General features: G+C 41.2%; 1 long non-coding RNA gene across 1 annotated transcript in view; it reads right to left on the bottom strand.

Moving 5' to 3' along the window:
• Positions 1-14,326, bottom strand: part of LOC118964624 — a 36,228-nt gene extending 21,902 nt beyond the window's left edge. Inside the window, exon 1 of the long non-coding RNA XR_005051766.1 lies at positions 14,093-14,326. This is a non-coding gene — a long non-coding RNA (uncharacterized LOC118964624). The remainder of the gene's footprint in view (positions 1-14,092) is intronic.
• Positions 14,327-14,779: the final 453 nt, after the last annotated feature.

Genomic DNA, 14,779 nt, shown 5'->3' on the forward strand with positions numbered 1-14,779 from the left:
CTTCATGCTCTAATTGCTGCAAAGAAACCACTACTAAAAGGCACCAATAATAACAAGAGACTTGCTTGGGCCAAGAAACAAGAGCAATGGACATTAGACCGGTGGAAATCTGTCCTTTGTTCTGATGAGTCCAAATTTGAAATGTTTGATTCCAACATCTGTGTCTTTGTGAGATGCAGAGTAGTTGAACAGATGATCTCCGGTAGTGTGGTTCCCACTCTGAAGCATGAAGGAAGAGTTATGATGGTGTGGGGGTGATTTGCTGGTGACAGTCACTGATTTATTTAGAATTCAAGGCACACTTTATCAACATGGCTACCACAGCATTCTGCAACGCTATGCCATCCCATCTGGTTTGCGTTTAGTAGAACTATCATTTGTTTTTCAACAGGACAATGACCCTAAACCCACCTCCAGGCTGTGTAAGGGCAATTTGACCAATAATGAGAGTGATGGAGTGCTGCATCAGATGACCTGGCCTCCACATTCACCTGACCTCAACCCAATTGAGATGGTTTGGGATGAGTTGTACCGCAGAGTAAAGGAAAAGCAGCCAACAAGTGCTCAGCATATGTGGGAACTTCTTCAAGACTGTTGGAAAAGCATTCCAGGTGAAGCTGGTTTAGAGAATGCCAAGAGTGTGCAAAGCTGTCATCAAGACAAAGGGTGGCTACTTTGAAGAATCTAAAATATATTTTAATTTGTTTAACACTTTTTTATTTACTACATGATTTCCATATGTGTTATTTCATAGTTTTTATGTCTTCACTATTATTCTTACAGTGTAGAGAATAGTAAAAATAAAGAAAAACCCTTGAATGAGTAGGTGTGTCCAAACTTTTGACTGGTACTGTAAGTGTTATGGATTTACACCCTTGCTAAATTTCATTCCAAGATGGCATAGCAGTTCAGACGTCTTTTGTCCTCGTCTTGTCGTGTCCCGTATATATATATATTTACAACTTTTTTCACATACATTTTTTTTAATTTTCCATCAACTCATCTTCAAAACACTCTCCTGCAACCCGCCTCACCGATTTATATTTATAAAAAAGTATTATATACCTCAAATCTGTAATCCTCCAAGAAGCTAGCCAGAAACTCCAAGAAGCTAGCCAGAAACTAGCCAGAAGCTAGCCAGGAGCAAGCCCAGAAGCTAATCAGAAGCTAGTTCAGAAGCTAGTTCAGAAGCTAGTTCAGAAGCTAGTTAGCTTCTTTACTGGCAAATCGTTAGTATTCAGCTAACCACGGTTTGTGGTCATCAGCTATCCTTTAGCTCGAAAATCTATTGCCAGTTTTGTACGGCACAGCGCGGCTCGGAACGGAACATACCGGACCAATTTTTCTCTCCATGTCCCTGGATTTCAACCGCTAACTCTGGACATTCATACCTGGATCTCACAGCTAGCTAGCTGCTATCTGTGTGACTATCGGCTTTCGTCGATTCCGGAGCAAACATAAATTATTCCGGAGCTAGCCAGCTCCGTCAATCACTCCTGAGTTCCATCAATCACTCCTGGGCTGCAGTCACCTATCCGGACCCGTTTTACTGCCTACGCGGAGCCCCACCGGGCCTTCACAACTGGACTGCCGACGTTATCTACCCGAAGGAGTTATCCGGCTGGCTCCTCCGTCGCGACGTTACCTGAACGCCCATCTGCGGCCTGCTAACCGTTAGCTGTCTTATCGGCTGCTATCTGAATAGACAATCGGACAATTTATTTATTTATTTTTATTATTATTATTATTATGTTTTCTTCTTGGGCCTCTATAACTATATCTATTGTTTTTATTTTTGTAGTTGTTGTGTGATTTGGATTAATCCCCTCTACCACACGGAAACCCACTAATCTACTGACGGAACGCAAGAGTTGGCTAATAACAGACCTCCATCCTATGCTAGCTTGCTCCTATGCTAGCTTGCTACCGATTTAGCTGTCTAAATCGCCGTGACCCCCAACCAACCTCTCCACTCACTGGACCCTTTTGATCACTCGACTGAGCATGCCTTTCCTTAATGTCAATATGCCTTGTCCATTGCTGTTCTGGTTAGTGTGTATTGGCTTATTTCACTGTAGAGCCTCTAGTCCTGCTCATTATACCTTATCCAACCTATTAGTTCCACCACCCACACATGCAATGACATCTCCTGGTTTCAATGATGTTTCTAGAGACAAAATCTCTCTCTTCATCACTCAATACCTAGGTTTACCTCCACCGTATTCACATCCTACCATACCTTTGTCTGTACATTATACCTTGATGCTATTTTATCGCCCCCAGAAACCTCCTTTTACTCTCTGTTCCAGACGTTCTAGACAACCAATTCTTATCACTTTTAGCTGCACCCTTATTCTACTCCTCCTATGTTCCTCTGGCGATGTAGAGGTGAATCCAGGCCCTGCAGTGCCTAGCTCCACTCCTATTCCCCAGGCGCTCTCTTTTGACGACTTCTGTAACCGTAATAGCCTTGGTTTCATGCATGTTAACATTAGAAGCCTCCTCCCTAAGTTTGTTCTATTCACTGCCATAGCACACTCTGCCAACCCGGATGTTCTAGCTGTGTCTGAATCCTGGCTTAGGAAGACCACCAAACATTCTGAAATTTTGATTCCAAACTACAACATTTTCAGACAACATAGAACTGCCAAAGGGGGCGATGTTGCAATCTACTGCAAAGATAGCCTGCAGAGTTCTGTCCTACTATCCAGGTCTGTACCCAAACAATTTGAACTTCTACTTTTAAAAATCCACCTCTCTAAAAACAAGTCTCTCACCGTTGCCGCCTGCTATAGACCACCCTCTGCCCCCAGCTGTGCTCTGGACACCATATGTGAACTGATTGCCCCCCATCTATCTTCAGAGCTCGTGCTGCTAGGCAACCTAAACTGGAACATGCTTAACACCCCAGCCATCCTACAATCTAAACTTGATGCCCTCAATCTCACACAAATTATCAATGAACCTACCAGGTACCTCCCCAAAGCCTTAAACACGGGCACCCTCATAGATATCATCCTAACCAACTTGCCCTCTAAATACACCTCTGCTGTCTTCAACAAAGATCTCAGCGATCACTGCCTCATTGCCTGCATCTGTAATGGGTCAGCGGTCAAATGACCTCCACTCATCACTGTAAAACGCTCCCTGAAACACTTCAGTGAGCAGGCCTTTCTAATCGACCTGGCCGGGGTATCCTGGAAGGATATTGATCTCATCCCGTCAGTAGAGGATGCCTGGATATTTTTTTTAAATGCCTTCCTAACCATCTTAAATAAACATGCCCCATTCAAGAAATTTAGAACCAGGAACAGATATAGCCCTTGGTTCTCCCCAGACCTGACTGCCCTTAACCAACACAAAAACATCCTATGGCGTTCTGCATTAGCATCGAACAGCCCCCGTGATATGCAGCTGTTCAGGGAAGCTAGAAACCATTATACACAGGCAGTTAGAAAATCCAAGGCTAGCTTTTTCAAGCAGAAATTTGCTTCCTGCAACACTAACTCAAAAAAGTTCTGGGACACTGTAAAGTCCATGGAGAATAAGAACACCTCCTCCCAGCTGCCCACTGCACTGAAGATAGGAAACACTGTCACCACTGATAAATCCACCATAATTGAGAATTTCAAGAAGCATTTTTCTACGGCTGGCCATGCTTTCCACCAGGCTACTCCTACCCCGGTCAACAGCACTGCACCCCCAACAGCAACTCGCCCAAGCCTTCCCCATTTCTCCTTCTCCCAAATCCGTTCAGCTGATGTTCTGAAAGAGCTGCAAAATCTGGACCACTACAAATCAGCCGGGCTAGAAAATCTGGACCCTTTCTTTCTAAAATGATCTGCCGAAATTGTTGCCACCCCTATTACTAGCCTGTTCAACCTCTCTTTCGTGTTGTCTGAGATTCTCAAAGATTGGAAAGCAGCTGCGGTCATCCCCCTCTTCAAAGGGGGGGACACTCTTGACTCAAACTGCTACAGACCTATATCTATCCTACCATGCCTTTCTAAGGTCTTCGAAAGCCAAGTCAACAAACAGATTACCGACCATTTCGAATCTCACCATACCTTCTCTGCTATGCAATCTGGTTTCAGAGCTGGTCATGGGTGCACCTCAGCCACGCTCAAGGTCCTAAACGATATCTTAACCGCCATCGATAAGAAACATTACTGTGCAGCCGTATTCATTGATCTGGCCAAGGTTTTCGACTCAGTCAATCACCACATCCTCATCGGCAGACTCGACAGCCTTGGTTTCTCAAATGATTGCCTCGCCTGGTTCACCAACTACTTCTCTGATAGAGTTCAGTGTGTCAAATCGGAGGGTCTGCTGTCCGGACCTCTGGCAGTCTCTATGGGGGTGCCACAGGGTTCAATTCTTGGACCGACTCTCTTCTCTGTATACATCAATGAGGTCGCTCTTGCTGCTGGTGAGTCTCTGATCCACCTCTACGCAGACGACACCATTCTGTATACTTCTGGCCCTTCTTTGGACACTGTGTTAACAACCCTCCAGGCAAGCTTCAATGCCATACAACTCTCCTTCCGTGGCCTCCAATTGCTCTTAAATACAAGTAAAACTAAATGCATGCTCTTCAACCGATCGCTACCTGCACCTACCCGCCTGTCCAACATCACTACTCTGGACGGCTCTGACTTAGAATACGTGGACAACTACAAATACTTAGGTGTCTGGTTAGACTGTAAACTCTCCTTCCAGACCCATATCAAACATCTCCAATCCAAAGTTAAATCTAGAATTGGCTTCCTATTTCGCAACAAAGCATACTTCACTCATGCTGCCAAACATACCCTTGTAAAACTGACCATCCTACCAATCCTCGACTTTGGCGATGTCATTTACAAAATAGCCTCCAATACCCTACTCAACAAATTGGATGCAGTCCATCACAGTGCAATCCGTTTTGTCACCAAAGCCCCATATACTACCCACCATTGCGACCTGTACGCTCTCGTTGGCTGGCCCTCGCTTCATACTCGTCGCCAAACCCACTGGCTCCATGTCATTTACAAGACCCTGCTAGGTAAAGTCCCCCCTTATCTTAGCTCGCTGGTCACCATAGCATCTCCCACCTGTAGCACACGCTCCAGCAGGTATATCTCTCTAGTCACCCCCAAAACCGATTCTTTCTTTGGCCGCCTCTCCTTCCAGTTCTCTGCTGCCAATGACTGGAACGAACTACAAAAATCTCTGAAACTGGAAACACTTATCTCCCTCACTAGCTTTAAGCACCAACTGTCAGAGCAGCTCACATATTACTGCACCTGTACATAGCCCACCTATAATTTAGCCCAAACAACTACCTCTTTCCCTACTGTATTTAATGAATTAATTAATTTTGCTCCTTTGCACCCCATTATTTTTATTTCTACTTTGCACATTCTTCCATTGCAAAACTACCATTCCAGTGTTTTACATGCTATATTGTATTTACTTTGCCACCATGGCCTTTTTGCCTTTACCTCCCTTCTCACCTCATTTGCTCACATCATATATAGACTTGTTTATACTGTATTATTGACTATGTTTGTTTTACTCCATGTGTAACTCTGTGTCGTTGTATCTGTCGAACTGCTTTGCTTTATCTTGGCCAGGTCGCAATTGTAAATGAGAACTTGTTCTCAACTTGCCTACCTGGTTAAATAAAGGTGAAATAAATAAATAAAAATAAATATTGTGAATAATGAGTTACCTGTCTAACAGATCACAGAGGGTGTTCTTTAATGGAAGGCTTTCCAACATAATCCAGTGTCTTGACTGTCCTGTGAGGATGACAATGGGTCAGATCAGCATGGCAATAGCTGACAAAAATGGACCTTCTCTCACCCGCAGAGGGGAGGAGGGAACTGGTGTGAGGGTTTTGACACCGCCACACCCGGTCGTAAACTAAGCGGGAGAGGACTCTCTCTACCCTCCAGTATTGGCTAAAGGAATGTCCCTTTGTCTTCAGAGACCTTTGCCCATCCAAAACTCTAAAGTCCAAAAAGTGGATAATGGAACAATAATTCTAACATAAAGAATGTGGAGAACGATCAGTGGGGAAATGTAGAAAACTAATGTAATTGTTTTTCATTTTGTGATGTCATTAAAAACTATATGGATGAAAAACTATAACTTGGAAAGGATGTCCCCTTTATCTGTAAATTTTCCATCCAATACGTTGAGCATATGTGACCACCACCACCTCACCCACCCATTTCTTTAAATGTTGATCCAACTGTTCTGTACTAACCTGCCAGCTACTTCCAGACATCTAAGAAAGAGAACAGCAGACTGAAATGTACTCGCCCTATCGTTCTATCTGTAGTTTCGCGTTCAGAACGCACACTGGACGCTCTGGCCAATAAGTAGGGTTGTTCCGAAAGCTCTGACCTCATAACTACAGTCAAGCACCCAAGCGAACTGGCTAGCTACTTCCAGGCAAATAATGAGAGAACACACCACTCTGACCATTTTACTCACCCTAGCAGAGCTGGTTAGGCTTTTTGCATGTTATCCAGAGTGTTGGTGACTGTAACTTTGCTGCTGGCAACAATTGAATTACGCTTTGTTGCCGACGTTTACTGACACCAGACATATTCAATGGGTGTTGAGCGTTCAAAAATGCATCAGTTATTCTGCGCTCTGGCACACTAAAACGAAAGTCTTTTGTTAAGAAATTATGCCAGATAGCTACAGTGGGGCAAAAAAGTATTTAGTCAGACACCAATTGTGCAAGTTCTCCGACTTAAAAAGATGAGAGAGGCCTGTAATTTTCATCATAGGTACACTTCAACTATGACAGACAAGATGAGGGAAAAAAATCCAGAAAAAAACATTGTAGGATTTTTAATGAATTTATTTGCGAATTATGGTGGAAAATAAGTATTTGGTGAATAACAAAAGTTTATATCAATACTTTGTTATATACCCTTTGTTAGCAGTGACAGAGGTCAAACATTTTCTGTAAGTCTTCACAAGGTTTTCACACACTGTTGCTGGTATTTTGGCCCATTCCTCCATGCAGATATCCTCTAGAGCAGTGATGTTTTGGGGCTGTTGCTGGGCAACACGGACTTTCAACTCCCTCCAAAGATTTTCTATGGGGTTGAGATCTGGACCTTGAAAGGACCTTGAAATTCTTCTTACGAAGCCACTCCTTCGTTGCCCGGGTGGTGTGTTTGGGATCATTGTCATGCTGAAAGACCAAGCCACGTTTCATCTTCAATGCCCTTGCTGATGGAAGGAAGTTTTCACTCAAAATCTCACGATACATGGCCCCATTCATTCTTTCCTTTACACGGATCAGTCGTCCTGGTCCCTTTGCATAAAAACAGCCCCAAAGCATGATGTTTCCACCCCCATGCTTCACAGTAGGTATGGTGTTCTTTGGATGCAACTCAGCATTCTTTGTCCTCCAAACACGACGAGTTGAGTTTTTACCAAAAAGTTATATTTTGGTTTCATCTGACCTTATGACATTCTCCCAATCTTCTTATGGATCATCCAAATGCTCTCTAGCAAACTTCAGACGGGCCTGGACATGTACTGGCTTAAGCAGGGGGACACGTCTGGCACTGCAGGATTTGAGTCCCTGGCGGCATAGTGTGTTACTGATGGTAGGCTTTGTTACTTTGGTCCCAGCTCTTTGCAGGTCATTCACTAGGTCCCCCCCATGTGGTTCTGGGATTTTTGCTCACCGTTCTTGTGATCATTTTGACCCCACGGGGTGAGATCTTGCGTGGAGCCCCAGATCGAGGGAGATTATCAGTGGTCTTGTATGTCTTCCGTTTCCTAATAATTGCTCCCACAGTTGATTTCTTCAAACCAAGCTGCTTACCTATTGCAGATTCAGTCTTCCCAGCCTGGTGCAGGTCTACAATTTTGTTTCTGGTGTCCTTTGACAGCTCTTTGGTCTTGGCCATAGTGGAGTTTGGAGTGTGACTGTTTGAGGTTGTGGACAGGTGTCTTTTATACTGATAACAAGTTCAAACAGGTGCCATTAATACAGGTAACGAGTGGAGGACAGAGGAGCCTCTTAAAGAAGAAGTTACAGGTCTGTGAGAGCCAGAAATCTTGCTTGTTTGTAGGTGACCAAATACATATTTTCCACCATAATTTGCAAATAAATTCATAAAAAATCATACAATGTGATTTTCTGGATTTTTTTTCTAATTTTGTCTGTCATAGTTGAAGTGTATCTATGATGAAAATTACAGGCCTCTCATCTTTTTAAGTGGGAGAACTTGCACAATTGGTGGCTGACTAAATACTTGTTTTGCCCCACTGTAGCTAGGTAAACAATGAATCCCAAAGCATGATGTAATGTTAGTTAGCGAGACAGGCAGCTAACAGTACACTAACTTGAAATTAAAATACTTTGTCAAAATTAGAGTGGAGTCTTTTGTTAAAACATGTAGCTAGCTAGCCAGCTAAACAATGGACCATAATCACAACTCATGACTTTACTACCCTGCATGAATCTGCAAGTAGCTAATCAACCAGGTTCTATGGCTATAACTAGTCAAGCAAATGTGTCTGAGATACAAAGAATAATATCATACACATACCGTTAGCTAGCGACCCAGCCAGCTAATGTTAGCTAGCTAACAGTACACTTTTTTAGTACATTCTATCTCCCGCATAGCAACTCCACTCCCACTTGTCTCCAATTCCACATCCCAACCCTCAGTACATTCTATCTCCCACATAGCAACTCCACTCCCACTTGTCTCCAATTCCACATCCCAACCCTCAGCATATCTTTCAGCTATGCTCTGATGTTTAACATACAATTTCAATCTATCTAATCGAATAGAATCCCCAGATTGCGAGTTGAAGATAAAGAATTTAAATAATTTTACTAAGAGTATTAGTATATTAGAAACTGACAGACCCGGTCTCTCCAGATCTCCTAACAGTGCTACGTCTAGGATCGATTTTAGGTCAATGCTATGCATTTTCAGCCATTCCTGAACCTGAGACCAGAAACAGGCTACCTGAGGACAATACCAAAATAAATGGCCTATTGATTCTGTATCCTCACAACAAAATCTGCAGAGCTTCGGCGATTTCATGCCCCAAATATTAAACATTTTGTGGGTGGCAAGAATTCTATATAATAATTTAGCTGAAAAGCACGAAGTCTTGAATCTTGCGTTGTTTTATATATCAACTCATACACCCTGTAACATGGATTCGGTACATCAAAAATCTCTACAATATAATTTAAGAACAAAATATACCGTTTAAAACCTCTTTCCCATAAATACAGATTTTTATCAACCAGCACATTTGAGTTTAGCCATAATATTTGTTGTAATATTTGTTCTATCTTTTCAGGGGGATGAAATTGAATTTGTAGCCAGCTCTGCAATGCTTGTAAGAAAAAGTGAGATACTTTGAAAAAAGTATAATTTTCAATTAATCGAAAATGAGACATGGCAATCTGCGCAAAGGCAAAAAGCCATTTTTAAATAATGGATGAGCTTGTCTTAGTAATCTACTTGAGAACCATTTAGGGTTCAAATAAAACTGTTGAATAAGTGAAGCTTTTAGAGAGAGGTTTAGTGCTTTTATATTTAATAATCTCAACCCACCCAATTCATATTCATTATATAAATAGGCACATTTTATTTTGTCTGGTTTAGCATCCCAGATAAAATATTTTTTGCTCATATGATTTGAAAAATGAATCATCAGCAGTAGGCAGCTCCATAAATAAGTGAGTAACCTGAGATATGACTAAGGAGTTAATCAGGGCAATTTTACCATAAATAGACAGGTACCTCTCGATTGTTGCAGGATCGTGTCTATTTTTTACAAGTTTTCTATTGAAATTCATTGTGGAGAAATAATTTATATATTTTGTGATATGAATACTAAGTATGTCTACTTCATCATCAGCCCATTTTATAGGTAAACTGCAGGGTAATGTAAAAGTTGTATTTTTTAAAGATCCAATACTAATATTGTACACTTATCGTAATTAGGTTTTAGTCCAGTGAGTAAAGAAAAGTTATCTAGATCTTCAATGAGACATTGCAGTGATCTAGCTTGCGGAATTAATATAAAACTTGAGCAGTTCAGCATACATGGACACCTTTGTTTTTAAGCCTTGGATTTCTAATCCTCTAATGTTGTTATTGGATCTGATTCTAATAGCTAGCATTTCGATGGCCATAACGAATAGATATGGTGACAGCGGACACCTTTGTTTATCTCCTCTTGACAATTCAAAACTCTCTGAGAAGTAGCTGTTATTTACTATTTTACACCTGGGGTTGATATACATTATTTTTACCCATTTTATAAGAGAATTACTGAAATTGAAAAAATCCAGGCATTTATAGATAAAATAAAGTCTTACTTTATCAAATGCCTTTTCAAAATCCACTATAAATACCAGGCCTGGATTCTTAGACGTTTCATGATGTTCTATTATTTCTAGTAGTTGTTCTATTATTTCTAGTAGTTGTCATATATTATCTCCAATGTATCGTCCATGTAAAAAACCTGTCTGATCAGGATGAACAATACCTGGTAAAACACTTTTAATTCTGAGTGCTATGCATTTTGCTAGTATTTTTGCCATCTGGGTCTTGTTTTAATGATAGAGAAATCAGACCTTCCTGCTGAGTACCTGACAGACTACTAAAAAAAGAAACGTCCTCTCACTGTCAACTGCATTTATTTTCAAACTTTACATGTGTAAATATTTTTATGAACATAACAAGAATAAACAACTGAGACATAAACTGAACAAGTTCCACAGACATGTGACATTTAATAATGTGTCCTTGACAAAGGGGGGGGGGTCAAACTCTAAAGTAAAAGTCAGTATCCAACAGGTCCCAGACGGTGCTCAATGGGAGCCATGGCAGAATGCTGACATTCCTGTCTTGCAGGAAATCACGCACAGAACGAGCAGTATGGCTGGTGGCATTGTCATGCTGGAGGGACATGTTAGGATGAGCCTGCAGGAAGGGTACCACATGAGGGAGGAGGATGTCTTCCCTGTAACCCACAGCGTTGAGATTGCCTGCAATGACAACAAGCTCAGTCCGATGATGTTGTGACACCCCGCCCCAGACCATGACGGACCCTCCACCTCCAAATCGATCCCGCTACAAAGTTCAGGCCTCGGTGTAATGCTCATTCCTTTGATGATAAATGCGAATCCGACCATCACCCCTGGTGAGACAAAACCGCGACTCGTCAGAGAAGAGCACTTCTTGCCAGTCCTGTCTGGTCCAGCGACGGTGGGTTCGTGCCCATAGGCGACGTTGTTGCCGGTGATGTCTGGTGAGGACCTGCCTTACTACAACAGGCCTACAAGCCCTCAGTCCAGGCTCTCACAGCCTATTGCAGACAGTCTGAGCACTGATGGAAGGATTGTGCGTTCCTGGTGTAACTCGGGCAGTTTGTTGTTGCCATCCTGTACCTGTCCCGCAGGTGTGATGTTCGGATGTACTGATCCTGTGCAGGTGTTGTTACACGTGGTCTGCCACTGCGAGGATGATTAGCTGTCCATCCCGTCTCCCTGTAGCGCTGTTTTAGGCCTCACAGTACAGACATCGCAATTTATTGCCCTGGTCACATCTGCAGTCCTCATGCCCCCTTGCAGCATGCCTAAGGCACGTTCACGCAGATGAGCAGAGATCCTGGGCATCTTTCTTTTGGTGTTTTTCAGAGTCAGTAGGAGGGCCTCTTTAGTGTCCTAAGTTTTCATAACTGTGACCGTAATTGCCTACCGTCTGTAAGCTGTTAGTGTCTTAACGACCGTTCCATAGGTGCATGTTCATTAATTGTTTATGGTTCATTGAACAAGCAGGGGAAACAGTGTTTTAAACCTTTAGGATGAAGATCTGTGAAGTTATTTGGATTTTTACGAATTACCTTTGAAAGACAGGGTCCTGAAAAAGGGATGTTTCTTTTCATTCTTTGTTTATTTCTATAGGAGTAGTTAAAACAATCTAACAATGGAGCTTTTAGTATATCAAAAAGGCTTGATATACCTCTACCGATATGCTGTCAAGCTCTGGGGGTTTTCCCGACTGATAGGATTTAATAACCTCAAAAAAAAAGTTCTTCCACTGTAATTTGGCCTTCGCTCTGATCTTTCTGTACATTTGTTAATTTTAAATTTTTTATATTATTTTGAATTAATTCCTTACCGTAATCTTAATTCAGTGAGACATCTGCCTAAAATAATCAGCTTCCTCTTTTAAAATATCATTTGGCGAATCATAGCTGACTCCATCTTCAGTAATCAGTTTCTGCAAATTATCTTTGTTAGCGTTCCTGTATTGAAGTTTCAGGAAGAATTTTGTGCTTTTTTCTCCATATTCCATCCAGTTTGCTTTATTTTTTATAATAGATTACATTAGATCGTTCTTCAATACGTTCCTCAAGTTCTTTTTGTTTTTCCTCTAACTTATTTTGTATCTCTGTAGTATCGTTTTTATTGCTATCTACCTGTACTATTAGTTCATGGATTTCCCTTCTTCGTCTTTTCTCTTGACCCAGAAACTGCTTTTTTATTATTGATATATATATTGAATTGAACGACCTCTGAAGGTACATTTAAAGGTATACCAAACAATAAGGGGATTTGCTGAACCTATATTATGCTGGAAAAATTCAGTTCTAAAAGATTTTGTCTTAGTTAAAAGTAAGTTGCCCTCCAGTAAACTTTGATCAAATGTCCAATATCCCCGTCCACGTGGAAAATCTATAAGAGTTATGTGAATGTCAATTAGATGATGATCCGATCGCATTCTGTCTCCTATTAAAACTTTTTTAACCTTTGTTGCAAGACAGAAAGAGACAAGAAAGTAGTCAAGACAACTAGCTTGATTAAGTCTCCTCCATGTTTTTAGTCTCCAAATATCCACTATTTCTAATGTGTCCATATTATTTGTGATTTCCTTAAGGGCACAGTGATGATAGTTTGTAGAGTGATTACCTTTACGGTCCATTGAGGTACTTAACACTGTGTTATAGTCTCCTACCATAATGATTTGATCATTTGTAGCCTATAAGTTCAATAAATTGGAAAAATGTTTTCGAAGAAGTATGGATCATCCTGATTTGGGCCATATAGATAAATGAGCCAAATCTCATTTTTGTCCACTTTTCATATTCAAAAGGATCAAACTTCCTTGCGAATCACTCCTGACTATTTTCACATTCAGATCGACATTTTTGTTAATTAATATCATCACACCTTTTAAGTTCCTTTGTCGATGACAGAAACTTATTTCACCACCCCATTCCTTTTTCCACGCAACTTCATCTAAGGATGTAGAGTGAGTTTCCCTGGAAACAGTGTATGTTATATTCCTTTTCTTTGACCATGTAAAGACTGATCTTCTTTTTTTATAATCTGCTAAACTGTTACAATTCTAACTATACTTATTTCTTCCATTACCATAACTAGATACTATTCTCAGTCTAAATTGACAATAATTAGTGCTTGTAAAGTTACTGCCATCAGAGGAATTATGATGGTGAAAACTAGAGCTTTCAAATGTCTGATATTTAGAATTCAAGATATAGGTTCTAGCAATATTTGTTTTATTCCCTTGCCTGTTTGCCTGTGAGCCAAATTAATATTTGGGCTTGGGGAGGGTATCAAGTCAGATCGAGTCATAAGGCTCAAGTCCAAGTCAAGTCACGAGTCATTGGTATTAAAGTCAAAGTCGAGTTGCAAGTCATCATATTTGTGACTTGAGTCTGACTCGGGTCCAAGTCACGTGACTCGAGTCCACACCTCTGCTAACAAAGCCAATTGCTTACCATAGGCCTGCCTACCCAACAAATGACAGCAATAGGCTAATGCTATTTATTTTACAACAGGCTTACTTTTAACCTTAAACTAAATACACAAAATTAAAGACTGTTACAACTTCTTTTAGCCAACAAAAAGAAGGAAAACAACTATTTAAAGAACTGGTTTCGATTATTAAATAGGTCTACAATAATACTACTAATAATAATGATGGCGATTTACAACAATGATAATAATAGACTAAACAATTGATGATAAATATAAAAATAAATAAATGAAAGGTATAAAATTGCATCAAACCTGAATAGCGAGTTTGGCCGCACCAACTTTGTCCACAACAATGTAAAAACCTGTCCCCGAATACATTCCCCTTGTCGGCATCTTTTCACAACACTCTTTCTTCTCTAACTTTCATTTCACTTCAATGAAAAAGGACTCCATCTTCGCAATAAACAGTAGCCTTGGTCAAGGCCCCTTTTACTCTCTCTCTCTCTCTCTCTCTCTCTCTCTCTCTCTCTCTCTCTCTCGCTCTCTCTCTCTCTCTCTCTCTCTCTCTCTCTCTCTCTCTCTCTCTCTCTCTCTCTCTCTCTCTCTCTCTCTTCTACGCATCAGGCGCACGTGAGTTGAGCAGATGGAACTAGTTTCAGCTGGACATCATCTATACTTTTATTGAGTTGCAATTGGCTAACACAGATAACAAGCTTTACACAGTTCTCATCACACAAACACTCAATTAACAGAGGACAGGTCCAATCGTGTCCAGTCGATAAATCGATTTTAATTGCACATACCCAAAGCCGAGACAAAGGTCTGAATTTAAGACCTGCTTGGGTCCTGTGTCGGATCTCAGAAGTTGGGGTCTGTTGAAACCCGTGAAGACCCCCTACCCCTCGGGGACAGACCAGATTTCTTCAGAGTTGCTGCTGTGCCTTCTTCACCATGGTGTCTGTGTGGTTTGACCATTTCAGCTCCTCAGAGAGGAACTTT

This window comes from Oncorhynchus mykiss, chromosome 5 (genome assembly GCF_013265735.2).
Source record: "Oncorhynchus mykiss isolate Arlee chromosome 5, USDA_OmykA_1.1, whole genome shotgun sequence".
Classification (NCBI taxonomy): Eukaryota; Metazoa; Chordata; class Actinopteri; order Salmoniformes; family Salmonidae; genus Oncorhynchus; species Oncorhynchus mykiss.